Source organism: Cetorhinus maximus, chromosome 17 (genome assembly GCF_964194155.1).
Source record: "Cetorhinus maximus chromosome 17, sCetMax3.hap1.1, whole genome shotgun sequence".
Taxonomy (NCBI): Eukaryota; Metazoa; Chordata; class Chondrichthyes; order Lamniformes; family Cetorhinidae; genus Cetorhinus; species Cetorhinus maximus.
In genome coordinates this window covers 34,425,940-34,443,390 of record NC_135895.1, presented here as the reverse complement: position 1 = coordinate 34,443,390, position 17,451 = coordinate 34,425,940, and the positions used below count along the sequence as shown (strand labels likewise).

The 17,451-nt window shown below is 41.0% G+C and overlaps 1 protein-coding gene across 3 annotated transcripts in view; it reads right to left on the bottom strand.

Moving 5' to 3' along the window:
• The window catches only part of b4galt2 (UDP-Gal:betaGlcNAc beta 1,4- galactosyltransferase, polypeptide 2), a 397,537-nt gene that overhangs the window by 355,744 nt on the left and 24,342 nt on the right, over positions 1–17,451 (bottom strand). The window contains exon 2 of one of the 3 annotated variants that reach the window (XM_078560978.1): positions 2,105–2,268. The exons of the other annotated variants lie outside the window; for them this stretch is intronic. The gene's annotated coding sequence lies outside the window, so the exon portion shown is untranslated. The remainder of the gene's footprint in view (positions 1–2,104; positions 2,269–17,451) is intronic. 3 annotated transcript variants of the gene reach the window in all.

The following is a 17,451-nucleotide window of genomic DNA, read 5'->3' as shown; positions in this document are numbered from 1 at the left end:
CGTCTGTTTGTCCTCTGGGATCAGTAAACTGCTTCCAACTGTTACGGGTCATATACTTTTTTCTGCCTAATTAGTTAAGCATCATATCTAAACATTTGCTTCTTAATAAGCTCAATAAACTATCTTAAAATTACATATGAATAGTTGATTGCCTATCCTAGGTATCTGTGGGCCCGAATCCAAAAACCTTACACATCCATGCCAACCCCTGACACCTCATGCCCCCCACCCACCCCCATGGCAGCTCACATACCCTGCATGACAACCTATGCCCCTCTACCCATCCCATGGCCCTTTATAGCCCCTATGCCAATTTAGTGCAAACCCATGCTCCCCCCTTGCATTGTTTTGCCCTTACACCTTCCATGCCAACTCACCCAGCATCCACTATGGGCAGACCTCAGAACCCATGCTGAGACAAAATAAAATAAAGTTCTAATTGTCCATTGCAGACTTCATTTTTGTAAAAAAAAATCGATTCATAAAAACTCATTCACTACATTTACATTCCTTCAACTACATAACTCGTTATAAAAACAATCATTTCATTCAAATGCTTAATCCCTTATTAAAAACAAGTATTTTTATTCATTACTCCACAAAGGCTTTATAACCACTTGGAGCTGTCAATCAAATTGTGAGCTGACAGGCATCCCACTGTGATAATAATATTGTGAAATCAGTCATGCAGCACAAACCCTATGATAGTCCTCAGGATTATATGACAGACAGAGTGAAATAGCAAACACTGATTTTTTTTTTACTCTAGAATTTTTTTTTTACATTTAAAGGCCAGGAGATTTAAATGCCTTGACAACTTGGCAGTTCCAATGAGTTTATCCAATTTTCATGCACATTCATGTCTAATTTTAACAATCCCAAAAGGCCTCTCCCAAAGGTATCCCTGGACCTCTCCAAAAGGATACCCTACCTCGCCAAAGAACTCTGACAACTTTAGACCTTCCCGGGAAAGGTCTAAAGCCAACAGGTCATGTTTTGGACGCCCCAGTTGTGAAAATTGGATCTATTTGAAGGCAGTTACACTTCTGCATGCGCAGCTCCCTCTGTGAACCATCGGTTTGCAAACTGCAATCTGCCCTCATCCTCCCATAGGCAAAAATGCTGGGTTCCCCAAAGCTTGACTTCCAGAATCAGGTCACTAGCCCCTTTTTGGATAAGTCAGAGACCCTCTCCATTTTTATGAAAATTAGGACTTATAGGTTTAATTGGGTAAATTCGAGTGATTACAGCTATTGAAAGAGTGTTTTACAGCCTCAGCACAATGGCTCAGATTTTACAATCAGTGGCAAAGGGACAGTTCTTACCAATGGCCTAGAAGAAAGCTTCCTATAAAAATCTAGTGGGCTCTGTATCATCAATTTCCCATATTACGACGTCAATTTCACTCTAGTTCCATCTAAAGGAGACCTCTGGCATCCAGAAACCCTGGAATCATCAAGCAGGCTGAGCAGCCAATCAGGAAGAATAATTTTCAGGCAGCAAATTGAGAAGTAAAAGGCACTGTTTATCATTTACTTTTTATCATTTTACAGCAAGTGAAATATAGATTGGGACATACATATGGGATTAAGGCAGAAGCTCAAGTACCATAAACAAACTTAGAAAAAAACCTTATGGAATTTATATCATGAAATGGAGGGAATTACATTCCAGATTGTTAAAATTAGTTATTCAAGGCCAATGATGTGATCAAATGTGATTATGACTTAATACACTCATTCAGCAAGGCTCAGCTTTTACAAGAGTTTTTATATCAAGAATGGTACATTAAAAAGTTGAAGTGTGTGTCAAATCACTGACTTTGTGCTGATAACATCCTCAAAGACAGCAACAATGCACCTTATGGAGCAGCAGGGAATCACTGACTGCAACTTCCATATTTCTGCATTTAACTGCACATGTGCAGATGCCAAATGTTATTGCTAGTTTTACACAGCGATGATGGTGAACACTGACAATTTTGTTGTCATTAAAACCACAAACTTTGTGACAAACGGGGCCTGATTTTCCCCTCCCGATGCTGAATAAACCCGTGTCGGGAGGCCCAAACTAGAAGCATGCAGAGCCATAATTTTAAACTTACCAGGCCATTCCCAACAGACACCATTTTCCCTGGGATGGGAAGCTGGGCAGGGCGCAACCCGATGCTCATGTAAAATGATGTTGGCGTCACCATTTAAATACGTGCTGCAAATACATTTTTTTCTAACATTGGTATTTTCATCAATGCAGGTCAGTTCCTGAAGACTGTGGGAACCACACCAGGTAAGTCAATTCGTGAACCTTGGGGGAAGCAAGCTACTGAGTCAGGAACCTTTTGACAGGTAAATCTGAACTGTCTTACCAACTTCAAGTGTCATACTGTAATGGTGTATGATGATTTAAGTATGTTTTTAATGGGGTGATTGATGATAGCCCTCTGTCCTTAAAAGGTAAGTAACTATTTAATTGGCCAGCATGTGCCAGCATGTGTAAGTGTTCACATGCACTGTGGATAAAGTCCTCTTGCGCATTCAACAGTGTTGGGAATCTGATTTACATGAGTCATCTAGACATTTGGTTTGAGTTTTACATTAAGTTGAAGTCCAGAGACCTGTTGAGACTTTGGAAAAAAAAACTGAACGGATGCAGGACTTTTTTGAGTGAAAGTCCATGGGCTTTTGGAAAAAAAAGGAATAGATGGCTGGATACCTGGTCAGGCAACTTCAAAAACGGTATTGTGTTGAACTGTATAGGGTTTATTTATTCAGCTGTGCAATATAATCCCATTATGTAACCCCAGGAATGGATTTAGCTCAGCAGGAGTTGTTAACATTGCTGTGGAACAATGCACTTTATTTGGTAGATTTATGAGCAGGATAAATGTTTTGAAGTGGTTTTTGAAGGGCTGGTTGTTTATTTTGACAGTTTAATAAGCACTTGAGATGAGGGAGTGCTTTTTCAAGGGGAGTTTCAATAGCTGTGTATTTGATTGACAATTTCATGAGCTTCTAAGAGGGGCTTTTTTCAACTGGAGTTTGATTGGCTCATTTTTTTTTAATTTCCTGAACATTTCAAAGACTTCCCAGTGTTATTATATGGTTCATGAGTTCTGCAAATAGTTGATTACTAGGTGAGTGGGTATGAAAAATGCATGGAGGGGGTATGGGGATGAGGTGTGAGGGCTAGGGGGGCCTAATAACCATGTGGAAAACTGGGTTGATGTCATAGTGAATGAAGGCAGGCCTTCTAAACTGTTAGCCTCCAATCCATCTGCCTCCGTTCCCACCTCGGGCCTGCACTGTGAGGTGGCAGCCACGACTCCAGCTCACCAACTCTGGAAGACAAAATCCTGTGTTAATGGGCTGACTTTCAGAAGTTAGGAATGTAATGTCAGGAAATGGCCCAATTCCTGCTTCCCGGCCCAAAGGGGAAAATGTGGATCATGGTGTGTGCTGGATATCTGTTCAACAGAAACCTGGATCCAGAATCACCCTCCTTTAGTCAAGGGATGCATTGTTTTTTTTTAATCGATAGTGTAAGCCAATATTATTTACCTTTTTAATGTGCAGTTTTCAAATATGTAACTGTTTCTTTATTTCTTTTATATTAAGTAATGTAGACCTGTTGTAGTGTAACCCTGTGTTTGAAGTCTTCTCATGGTGGTAACATGGAACATCAAGGTATCAGAAGGACTCAGACTGAAGATATATGAAGAACTGCACTGTGGGCTCAAAAAAACAAAGCATGATGGTTAATTTAGTCAAGCGAAAGCCTTGCTAGAGTCAGCAAGTTCTGTAAGATGACTGAAACTGCAGGAGGGCTTATACCAGGGAAGATAAACAGACTGAGCTTCATTAAGGGGCAATAAATGTGCTGCCTTCTCCCAGCTGTGGAGATTGATAATGGTGCTGGAGATAACAAAACAGAGTCAAGCTGGTGATGGTACCTCAAGTGTGACCTTCAAAAGGGGCCTTGCCAGGGCACATCTGGAGAAGGCATGAACATGTACAGTGATGTAATTAAAAACCAATTAAATGGACTAAAAGCAGACTTTACCTTATATGGCACAGGGCCATTGCCAAAAAAGGTATAAAGAGTCCACAGAACCATCTCTGCTGCAGTGGTTAGTGCAATTTGGTCAATTGCTCAGAAGATGCGGATGGAGGATTTGTCATTGGGGTGACCACCGGCCGGATTCCAGCTTGCAGGGAAGTTAAGCAACCAGTGTTGTCATGAGTATGTACTATTGCTTAGTGGTTTAATAAAGGTGCATCACCTTTGTTGAAATTTCATCCAAGTTGTTGTGTGCTGCTGATATCCAAAACAAGAAGCTTTAGGACAGGGACAGGGCCTTACAATAGCAATTTTATGCCATCTAGTTCTCTCTGCAGCATCAAGGATACTAATTTTCAATGATTCAATAAATCAAATTCCATTTTTATCATAAAATATCCCTGTATTTATAACCAGTGCTATGGAGATTAAATCCTACAATTGTCTTACTTGCATGAAAACCACAAATGAGACACCTCTATTAAATGTTCCTTTATCTGCAGGCATTTCAGCTCTTCATATCTCTTTTAAAATCCCAGGATAGAAAGGAAGATGATGGGTAACATACAGAAGTTGACGGTAGCATACATCACTTGAAGATAAATGGGTGAGGTTTTGCAGAAGTAAAGCTTTGGTAACATTAAGGGGTGGTTTGGAAGTTCCCTTCCAAAGGGAACTCCAGCCAGGTAACATTAAGGGTGGCGGGGGGGGGGGAGAGAGAAAGTGATTTCCTGAGAGATTACAATCTGGCAGGAAAAGGGAGGGCTTTCAGTACAGGGTAGGGGCATGGGTGCAGGGGTGCTTTGCAGCTGGGAAAGAAGAATTGTGGAAGGAGGTACTGGTGTCTGACAGCACATGATCACAGAAGACATTGGGCTCATGTCATGTAAGAAACACAGATAGAAGGGGAGTGGAGGGTGCTAGGGCTCAGCAATATGGCTACAGTAGAGGATGTTTCAATGTCTGGGAGTGCTGGGGAGATGCATCAGTCTGGCAGCACAGGGTGGAATGAATAACCCAGTGTCTAACTGGAACGTTCTTGGATTTGGGAGCACTGCTCAGTTGATAAAGGCTTGGAATTTGCTGAATTTAATTGGAAACATGGGAGCAGGGATAGGTAATTTAGCCTGTTATGCCATTCAATGAGGTCATGGCTGATTTGTGATCTAACTCCATGTACCCACCTTTGCCCCATTTCCCTCAATACTTTAGATTACAAAAACCTTTCAAACAATTTTAAAATTAACAACCGATCTAGCATCAATTGCCATTTGCAGAAGAGAGTTCTAAACTTCTACCACCCTTGCGTGTACAAGCGTTTCCTAATTTCTGTCTGGAATGTTTTGGCTCTAATTTTGAGACTATGTCCCCTAGTCCTAGATTCACCAACCAGTGGAAATAATTTCTCCCAATCCACCTTATCTGTTCTCATCAGTAGCTTGAAAACGTCGATAAAAATCACTCCTTAACCTTCTAAATTCCCTGGAATACAACCCTAGTTTTTGTAATCTCTTCTCATACCTTAACCCTTGGAACCCAATATCATTCTAGTAAATCTACGCTGCACTCCCTCCAAGGCCAATATATCTCGCCTACGGTGTGGTGTCCAACGCTGCTCACAGTAGTCCAGGTATGGTCCAATCAGGGCTTTGTATAGCTAAAGCAAGACTTCGACCCACGTGAATTTTATTCCTCTAGATATAAAGCCCAATATTTCATTTGCCTTTTAACTACTGTTTGGTCAGGAAACTTTGCAGACTGGAATATGTTAGGTTCAAGATGAAATTCAAAGCGCAGATCAGAAGCACTGAGATTTTTTGCACTGGTAGCAAAGTGTATTATCTGGAGTGTTACATCTATAAATTAAAACATAGATACTTGTGGATCTCTAAGGAACTGCTTATGGTGAATCAGACGTTCCACATTTCAAGACAAGAGGAGGATTCCATCTTGCAACACAAAATACTTTGTATAAATTGAGTAAGTGGAAAGCATAGAATTAGCAAACAATACAGCAACTCTACAGGAAATAAAATCTTTTGTCTCAAAATAAGATTATGAAGGTGTCTGGATTGGCAGGTTCAGGGGACAGCCTAGAGGTCAAGTGGGCTAAGAATTATTGGTGCATAAATCATAATTAAAGACATCAGATGGTAATAAAAAAGCAGCAGGCAGAGAAAACTAGGTGGGGCAGAACAATGTCAGAAGCGGTTGACAGGGAAGGCCAGGGTCAGGCTCAGCGGCAGCACGTCAGGCAGGTCTAACATGGACATGTGTTGGAAGGGAGAACTGACTCCAGTTAAGCATGGAAGGAGTAGAAGGCAGTCAGCAGGAACAAAGTGGGCTGAGGAAGAAGCAAAAACGTCAGTAAGCTGTCAGAATGGAAAGTGAGCAATGGACCTTGGGGAGAAAACATTTTCAGTGAATTTAGAAGACCATATAGGTTGTTTTAAGATCGTTAAATTTTATTTAGAGTTAATTAACTTTTTCATAGTTTGGTTAAAAATGTCAGCTTAAGTTGTAAATTCGAGTCTGGATTCTTGGTAGTGCCCAGTTGTGAACATGTTTTTGTTTTCTGCAACCCTAATGATGCCATTCAAGATTTATTGTTTTTAATTCACATAATGGAGAAGGAAATACAGCACCAGCTGACAGGGAGACAGGTGGTGCAGGTAAACCCCAAGCTAAGAAAAAGGTAGAAAACCTGCAAACAATTTTTTTAAGGATCCTAATAGTGGAACTCATCGACTGTCAATGCTTTCGAGTTCCATTATGAATTTGACGAAAGCATGGAGATAGATTTAAGTAGTTCAAGGCTGAAGTCACTGGAGGAAGGCTCAGAACAAAGTCCTACATAAACGAGACACCACTCTATAGAAGCCCCTGAATATGATGGTGAAAGAATGTGAAAAATCATTATCGTAAATCAAAGATTAACTATTGCACTTGACAGCTTAATATCTAACAACTTATGACTAACACAGTATTACAATGTATAAATCAATACAACCTACTGCCCTGTATCTATGCTCAATAGTATTTCTTTGTTGTTTTAGTATGCCAGTTGTGATGTGCACCATATTATCATTCCTGGGCATTCAAGGAATAATGCTTAGAAAGCTCAAGCACTTACTTAAAAACATTCACACTAAACAAATAAAGTGGATGAGGGTGAACTAAATTAGGTCAAAGTCAGTGAAAGGTTTAATTCCCATGGGTATAGCTATTGACAGGTTGAATAATCATTTAAGCAAATATAAATGCTTATTGATGTTTTGTGGCTGTCAATACAGACATACAGTATACATTAGAGCTGTAACTGGGTTCGGAAGCAGCACCTTTTCTCTGTAAGGCTTGTTTTACACTTCCTAGGGGATGCTGGTATCATTTTCATACATGTCCTTCGTGAAAACAGACAACTGGAAAATTACACAATTCATCTAAGAGCATTTAATCTGTAGCATTTTATGAGAAAAGGGTGGAACACAATTAGGTTTAGGAGTCAAATCACGTCTACCACATTCCCACCATTATACTCAACAGTTGATGCTGTACCATCCCTCTGCCAAATTCATATCCGATTCACTGAAGTGAGTGCCACTTATATTGGGCTTATGTACTATCCTGGTCACCACACATGAATGAAGCTGACACCAACTGTGACTCAGTATGGACTTGGTTGAAGTCCAATATTTGCTTTTGAATTGAAAACATTGCAATGTTGAAATAAGTTTGTAAAAACTGCAGTACAGGTAGTGGTAACATGTTCAGGTGGACATAAAGGATCCCACTGCACCATTTGAAGAACAGGGAGTCCTCCTGATCTCCTAGCTGGCATTCTTGCCTGATCAGACACAAAACAAAATTATTCATTTACTGAACTTTGACACACATCCCTATAGGGCAATATGGTGTCATTCAATTGGTGAGCAGGGTGGGCAGCACTACAATACTGTTACTGGTGTGAGCACTTGCCCCTAACTTAATAAAGGTTCCCTTCCCACAATTTGGGGCAGGGCCATGATAGACTCAAGGCTACAGGTGGAAGCTCTGCAATTCCAACCAAAATTTCAACACAAGTGTATATTAAGAAGGAACAGAAGAAACATATCAGATGTTACTCCATCAAATAACTTTTAAACAAATACCTAAACATATAAATACACTGCTGTTACATGATACAAAATTAATACAAATGAGAACACCGTTACTTTTCCAGGAGCTTTAAGTAATAGGGGGAGGGAAAGTCACCGTAGTCCAAGGGGACCATAAGCTGCTCTTTCATTAGAGGCAGACGACTGGTGGTGAGTTTTACCTGAGGGTCACCACACTTCAGGTGAGAGGGCAAGGTTGAGAAGGCAGGGCCATCATGGATGACCTCAGCCAGTACAGGAATTGAACCCGCACTGTTGGCGCCACTCTGCTTCACAAACCAGCCGTCCAGCCAACAGAGCTAACCGACCCCCTCAGTAATAATACCAATCTGGAAGAAGCAAAGGAATTTTTTTGAAATACAGTTCATAATCTGAAGTTGTGACACATCAAGTCAAAGCTTTAAAATAGTGTAACTGTAGTCGGAAAAGCAATAATAGTCTATTGTATTGAGAATTGAGCCAAGTGACATTTCATGAACCCAATCAGATTGACTCAACAAACTTCAGTTGCATCACTTTGATTTTTCCCATTTTCAATTCCTTAGGGTCTTAAGTTAATGCCAATTAGTACTGACTTATGAGCAGTTTTGTGCTGTGGATTCATGATAGCAATGCACTGTATTGAGACAGGGCAATGCATTTTAAAACAGACACCCAGAAAGAGAGATCGCTTTCATCTGTCTGGACTGGATTTGAGTAGAAGGATCCCACTGTGAAATCCAGCAATACGAAAATGCAATGTATCTCTTCAAAGTAATTTAGTTTGAAAAGTAATTTATGGTTATGGTGACCTTTCCAGCTCCATCATTATCTCTGATAATGAAATTTTCTTTGAAATATGAGAGCATAATGTGACAGCTGGAGTAGAAGAGGAAGCTGCTGAGCTGATTTCAAGTCTCGATACCCAGTTGTTAAACTACAGATGAGTGAAGGAAAAATTGCAAGCCCCAGTTAAAAATATCGTACTTCATTGAGCATTCAGGAGTTAGGGAGCAAGTTCATAATTTCAATGTTTCAGATTGCACAAAATTAATTCACTTGGTTTTGGACCTCCTACCCCCCACACACAACCAAACACAAACCACTTGGTTGGGTTAGAGATAAATATTGGCTAAGACACTGGGGGTAAAACTACCCTGCTTCTCTTTGAATAGCACCATGTCGTGCAGATGGGGCCTCAACTGAACATCTCATCCTAAAGGCAGCATCTCTGACCATGCTGCACAACCTCAAGACTGAAATATCAGCCTAGGTTATGTGTTTGAGTCTTCGGAGTGGGACTTGAATCAAAACTGTTTTGGCTCAGGAGGTGAGAATGCTACCCTCTGGGTTTATCTGACTAAGTGGATGGTTAGCATCCTTCAAACAATTACCCAGACTTGTTTTACAACCAGCCATCTGTGGTCTAAAATTTGTCGACAAATATAGGCAAACATGACAACAATGAGATGCTGTAAATGCATACAAGGTTTGTCAGCATCTGAACAGAGGAAAGACAGAATGATATTACAAATAGAGTTCCTTTGTCAGAACTGAAGGAAGGAAAGCTGTCAAGGTTCCCTTATAGAATTGACAAGAATAAAGATGTGGGAGGAGGCAAGGAAACAGATAAAGGGGTCAAGAGTTGACTATATCACATATTAGCAGAAAGAAACATCTATCAGAATAAATTGCCTGTGAATGGATTTTCAGTGAGTTAAATTATTACAAATAGAAGATAGACCAAGTGGAATATTAAATGGAGCATTATGTGGGCGACAATTAAAGCCTTAGGTTAATGATCAAAGAAAAGCAACCAGAGGCAAAAAGTAGTGCTGCACTTGGGTCGAGATGGGTTTGAACAGTGCAGTAACAGACCAAAAGGTGGAAAGATCAGAAGAATGGGAAGGGGAAGAGATAGAACTGGAGCTACATGGAAATCAACAAGAAGTTTCCATGTCAAAACAGATACGTTGACTGAAGCAGTCCATTAGTAATTGAGAAAGTACCATAAGCAACAAATATACAATGCCTGTTTATGCTCTGTGATGAAGGATCACCTAATCCACAAAAATAATTTGCAGTTTGGTCTATCTAGATTGTTTTGGTTGGTCAGTTTAAGGGGTGTGTCTGTTGTTGGGTTTATTTGGTGGCTTGGTGGGTGGGTGGGGAAGTACATAGAACATATTTAGTTTCTGGCACCATCTTCGACTTGGATGGAGGCGAGCAATGGAAATGAAGTCCACATTTGCCAAAATGTTTCAAGGGAGTCATTGCTAACTGCAATTTTTAAAACTCCTCATTGTGGTTTGCTGTGCACAAAATGGTTGCTACTTTACCTCACAGAACTGCAACAGATATGCGAGGTGCTTTGGGACATTCGAAAGATACAAGAGAGTGCTGCATAGATGCAATTTTTTTTGTCTTTAGGGAGAGGCAGCACAGTGCAAACTGTAGGGGATTATGGCCTTTTCTATTCTCTCATGCAGCTAATAATTTTATAAGGCAGGCACTGCCTGGCCAGGTGGTGCAAAAGCTGTAGAATTACTTTAGAGTAATGTGTTAAACTGACAGAGGTGAAAAAGTGAAGTGGTTGATAACAGTAACTTTAAAACTGCATTTTTTTAAGCCAATTAAACTTTGAGATATGTGGGTGTCGTCCACGTGAGGTGCATTTGCTTTCTGACGCTATTTTAAACCCAATGTTTTACACATCCACAGTTTATGTAGCTTTTTCCATGGTCAGAAGTTTTCATTCTGTTAAAGTCGTTAGTGAAAGAATAACTGAAAATGCACAAAATACAAGAATCTTTTTAGCTGTCATACATAATTTTCTGTGACAAGAGCAAAAAGAGAGAGAGAGAGGGAGTGTGAAAGAGGGACTGATCTATAGAAAGAAAGAGAAAGTGAGTGAGAAATACAGAGGCAGTGGCGGACATGGGAGCAGACAAAATGGCTCAAATAGACTCATGTTTTATTTTATATGATTTCAGATTGTTAGGGCAAATCCAATTTAAAAATAGCTTCACAGATTAACAAAGAGACTAGGGCCAGAATCTTCGGGTCTGCGAGCGGAGGTGGGCCCCACTCGCCGATGCGTAACATAACACGCGGTGATGTCGGGCGTGCATCCCGATGTCACCGCACGTCATTCAGATCTTCAGTTCGGCGGGCGCGCACCAGAGCCGGCTGCGCACCTGCCGAACTGTCAAAGGCCTGTTAAGGCCATTTAAACAGCAATTAAAATAATTAACTGAGCTGCCCTTCCAACCTTTAGGTTGGCGGGTAGGCGAAGAGCCCAGGCGGCCTTCGCATTTATCATGAAACCTCATCCACGGGCGGGATGAGTTTCATGAAGGTTTTTAAACTTTAATAAAAACTTTCAATAAAATTCATAGACATGTCCCAGCTCATGCGACACTGTCACATGAGGGGACATTTAAGATTTTTTTTTCCCCTTTATTTAAATTTTTAAATATCAAACTGATCTCCCTGAGGCAGCTTTGTGCCTCAGGGAGATTCCTGCGCACTTTCGCGCGCATGCACAAAAGAGCGCAGGCTCCGACTCAGCCTCCTGCCCCCGCCCACACAGGCAGCGTTCAGCACTTCCGGGTGCGTGTCATGTTGGGCGTGCTTTAATTGGCTTGCCCACATAAAATGGCGGCACGCAGCCGATCGCGGGCGGCAATCGGCTGCGCGCCCGCTCCCACCCAACACCCCAGAAAATTCTCCCCTGAGAAACTGATACAGAAAAGGGAGTAAAAGGAAGTGGGGGAAAGGGAGACATAGGAGGAAAGAAAAAAATGGAAAGAATAGAGGGTAGGTGGGAAGCTAACAGTTAAAGTAAAAGAAACATTTTAAAATGTCAGCATAGCTACCGAGGATAAAACTAGCATAATTGTAATATTCTTCACATCTTGGTAATACTGTAATACTAGCATAGACCTGCAAAATATTTGTAATTAAACTAGCATCTTTAGTTATAAATCACTTCCTCGAAGCATTCACAAATCTTAACGTTTAATCAAACACAAGGTTATAACGAAGTGAAAAAAACAATGCAAGCAACATGCAGAACACGGCGGTCCTGATCCCTTCAAGGTCACAGAACTGAGGAAAGAATTAAAGGACCTGAAATGTAGCAAAACAGTGGGATATGACAACATGGCGCCAGGATTCCTGAAACAACTTGGCCCCCATGCATGTGCTGGCTGACTCAGTTCTGTACAAGAATCATCAACTCAAACTCACTCCCGAAGGTGTGGCGTGTGGCAAAAATCGTTGCCATTCCAAAACCTGGAAAAGATCTCACTTTGGCAGCCAGCTATCAACCGGCTTTTCTCTTATCCTGCAACACATATATCCGGAAGTAGAGACCATCCTTAATGTCGACCAAGTTGGTTTCTGTAAGGGGCACAGCACATGTGATCAAGTTCTAACACTCACCACCTACACATTGAAAATGGCATCCAAAAGAACCTGAAGACAGGCATAGTGCTACTGGACCTTGCCATTGCCTACAATACGGTGCGGCACACTGGCCTGCTCCTAAAGCTGTCCAGAATGCCTCCAACTGGGTCAGGACAGGTGTTGAAACACTCCTTCACAACAGACGATTCATTTTGGGCAAGGGAGAAGTGTATGGAGGAGATAGGCCAATGGACTACTACAGGACTCAGTGCTAGTCCCAATCCTGTTCAACATGTATACAAGTGACCTGCCAACAACCATGTTCATCAATGCTGAGGACACCTGCTGTGCCACCCAAGCTCCATCTTTCTGCACTCGGACCAGGTCCTCAACAAAGGCATTATGAAGTTGGTGGACTACTGCAGCACATGGTATTTCATGTTGAATCCCTCTAAAGCCATATCCAATGTATTCCACTTCCACAATGCCAGTGCCAAAAAAGAATTGCATATCTATATGGATGGCCTGAGACTAAAGCATGATCCCAACCCAACATTCTTGGGAGTCACTCCAGATAGGACTCCTTCTGGGAGCATTTGAAGAAAACAACAGCAAAGGTCAAAACCAGAAACAACCGACTAACCAAACTTGCTGGATCTACATGGGGTGCTGCTGCCACAACTCTCCGGACCTCAGCGTTTGCCCTATCATACTCCACAGCACAGTACTGTGCAAAACACACATCTTGTTGACACTCAGTTGAATTTAATAATGTGCATCCTAACTGGAACTCTCCACTCAACACCTCCCCCAACCCGGCTTCAGGTCCTTGCAAACATCACTCTACCACACATACACCGACTGACAAAAACCCACAAGCAGGTTGATACCATCCATGCTGCACCACACTTACTAATTTATGACGACCTGTTCAACCTAACTACCTTCCATCTCGGCATGTGGAGCACCCTTCCAGAGTAAGATCTACCGGCAGACATCCTTTGGATCATGAAATAGGAAAGGTGGTAAGTCACTAACAAGTTCCTTGTGACAAACTCCATCTGTCGAATGGCAGGCTTCGAACTGCCAAGGTGTCAGTGATCCTCGCTAAATAGGTTCACAGGGCCCCTGTGCAGCCAACATGTCCCACTGGGGTCTCAGTACAATCCCTTTATGCACTTGTGAAAAGACACAAACAATGCTGCACATTACCGAGGAGTGTCCCCTCTGCAGACTAAGTGGTAGGCTAATCACCTTAAATTCAGTAAATGAGGAGGTCATCGCTTGGCTTCTAGAATTTGCATTTGCTAAATAAAATAATCAAATACAACAAATAGATTTGGGTTTAAAAAATGCTTCAGTGGTACCAAAACTGAACATGTCCCATGTGGATGATGCTAACATATCTCAAAGATTGATTTAACACATTTAAATGGGCTTAGAAAACATGCTCCAGTCCTCCACACGCCCCCACATGTGCCAAAGAAGAGATTGGCAAAACATTTGCTGTCAAAGTAGTATCTTTATTGCAAGAGCACTTCATAAATAAATGGTCTGGAGGTAATGCAGAATCTGCAATACTGCAGATTGAGAACAACGCGAACAGAGTCTACTGAATCTGCACTAACTCTCCACTTGGAATACACCCTCATATTTGTGTCTTCCTGGAGACTCACTACTTTGATGAGCAAGTGAAGATGATCAAGGAGCTTGGAAATCACATCACCAACTTGAAGAGTTCCTGTATTTTGTGCATCAGATAGGATAAATTCAGTTGAAAAAAATAGCTACAGCCAGCTGCACATTTGGAAAGGTAAGAAGAGGAATAGGCCATTCACCCCCTAATATAATCAGCATGAACCAAGCGTAAGGAAGATACTGGCCATGTGGGACCAAACAGATACCTGGAAATGGATGGACAATTGTTTTAAATTTGAGCTTTACATTGGGAATTGAAACAGAAAATTGTGGGAATTGTATGTGAAATGACCCAAGTTTCTACCCTTAATGTCACCTATTAACACATTTCTTAGCTAATATCACCAACCGTCAACACCTCTTTGTCCTTTTGTCTATGACATCTTTTGGCAATCTCCACCTATCACTGGCCCTCTATCCAGCTCTACCTGTCCCCCCCCTCCCCCCCCTTAAACCAGCTTATATTTCACCTCTCTTCTATTTTTCCTTAGTTCTGTTGAAGAGTCATACGGACTCGAAACATTAACTGTATTCGTCTCCGCAGATGCTGTTAGAACTGCTGAGTTTTTCCAGGTATTTTTATTTTTGTTTTGGATTTCCAGCATCCACAGTTTTTTGCTTTTATCTTAGATACATCCTCAGTGTGAAGTCAGTAAACAGACTGTTTGCTAGAATAGGAAGGAGTCTTTCATAATTGAAACCATGAAGAGTTATGTAATCAAACATTCCTTACCATGGAGAGTAAATAAGCCATCAAAGCTGCAGCCTTACTGGTCGTTTGTTAAGGGGCACATAAAGATGTACAGCCTTATCTGGGCCTTTGTTAACAAAGATTCATAAACAGCTAAGAAACTAGGGAGTAAATGAGTATTCCAACATGTCTCGGTGTCAGTGCTACGCTGGTTTGGAGGTTATCAGGTGTACCAAAAGGGCTGTATGTGGAAACTGACACGACGTTTGAGAAGAGTTCAGCCTTTCTGCTGTTATTCAAATTGGTCAATAGAATTGGGATGGCTCCTTTGGATATTAATGATATATATGTGATGGTCCTTTTGACAGTAAGAGTCTTCAGCTTTCACTCTTCTGCCCCTAGTTTAATTCCACTTCTTGTAGTGATCATTGCAGTAGAAGGCGTAAACAAAAACAGAATTACCTGGAAAAACTCAGCAGGTCTGGCAGCATCGGTGGAGAAGAAATCAGTTAACGTTTCGAGCCTTCACGGCCCTTCGGCAGAAGGCGTGCCAGTTCTTTGGCTAATATAGGTAGAAGCGTATCTCTGCAAAATCAAAAAATGCATCTCCAGCAGGGAGAGTGCTTGTAGAAGTTATGATTGTATGGCTATACCTGCCTGATGTCAAAGGAGGTGAGATTTAAGCTCACTATTCCAAATTCAGCTACTAGCTCAGGACGTGAATTTACTCAAGGGCAAGTGACTGAAGGAGAAATGGGTAGCACCTCTACAGAGGATCATCACTCTGATGTCTCAGAAGGCTAACACAATTCTCCCAGCGGAAGGCAAAGCAAGCAGATCATCCATGCCATTACAACCAGGTTAGGAGGGGTGATCTGACCCCTCTCTTTGTCCCATTCTTGGGTTGGTTATAACAGAGTGTGAATTTAAAAAGGAAGTGACATTGCCAATTCAATATATATACTTAACTATGTGTAGCTCTGTGGAAGAAATAAGCCAACCAGGTTCCTTAAGTTAACAAGTAAAGAGTTAGTTTTATTGTTCAAACTCACTCAGATAAAGATGCAGAAATTATTAACAAAATGCTTAAAATGTACAAATATGTCCAACTACCTACTTGTGCAAAAACACACACACACACACAATCCTTGCCAAGCATGCACAAAAAGAGATAAAACTTTAGAGTGTCAGATTTTAAAAACTTCGCCAAGTAAAAAGTAAAGTCAGAAAAAAATTATTCATGGATTGTCCAGATGCGTGTTTACAGCTGAAGGGTCATTTTCCACAGTAGCTGCTGATATTGGGATTTCTTACTGGAGCAGTCACTCTGTAGTCATAGCTTGTTGATTCTCTTCTCTTGAAGACAGTGGTGGTGATTTGGAATCCTCCTTTAACAACTCTCTGTTTGCAACAATGAGGTCTTCTGGTGGGTTTTCAAATCACAAGCAGCTCAGTTTTGATGAGAGAGGTTTTAGAGAAAGACAGAGGGGGTAACTCTCATTGTTAACTCAAATCCTGTATATTTCACCCAAGAGCTGGGTCACGTGACCTCTCTTGGGTTTCAATCTGGGCTTGTCTTAGCCACTGTCTCTAAGAGCGCTGAAGACTCTGTCTCCCTGAAGCAGCTCATGTCCCTTGCAAATGCAACATAATAACTGCTGTAGGCCAGTGTCTTTTGTTTAGAAAAAGTGTTCTTTACAAAAAGTTCAAGATGTCCAGCCAATTACATTATAAATAATATTCTATATAACGCATCTTCATAACAATGCCAACTCATAAGGATGGAGTTATATAACATCTGGAAATATTACCAAGTACAAGGTTACAGACCTTAATGTATTAAATAAACTATCACTTCAAATGGTGTTTATTATATTAAATGGTTAGTTATCCAAGAACTTTAAACTGGAATTAATCTTACCACTTTAGGTCAATCTCTGGCACTGATCTCAAATATAAATTCATATTCAGCCAGCAGCACATGCTACATTACTGTGATATAACTGTTTTTGTAATATATTTCATCAACTAACCCTAACTATTAACCACTGAGCATGCAGATAATTAAGTGCTGCCAACTCTGACTTTAGAGTTCTTAAAGAATTGTTAATCCTCAACTTTGCTTTCTCGCTTCTTCTTTAAAAGAGTTTATTCATTTACTTAGTAGCTTGTGTGGATTCTGGTGGGAGGTCAATCATGAAAATAATATAATCCAAATTGGTTGGTGTAAGGAAGTTCAACAAGGCATGTTTTGGTGTCCTCCACACTTAGGTATAAACTGGGTGGTGAGCCACAGATGGTTCTTTAACAGAGTTAAGTTAAGGGGTTAAGGATTTGTCTGGTGCACTTTATCAATAATCTGGGCAGCATTCTAACAGAATACAGTAGGCTAGCCAGCATATGAAAAGTGTAGGCTAATATTGTACCCCCTCAATGGAACTGGTGTCATGAGTATATTAAGAC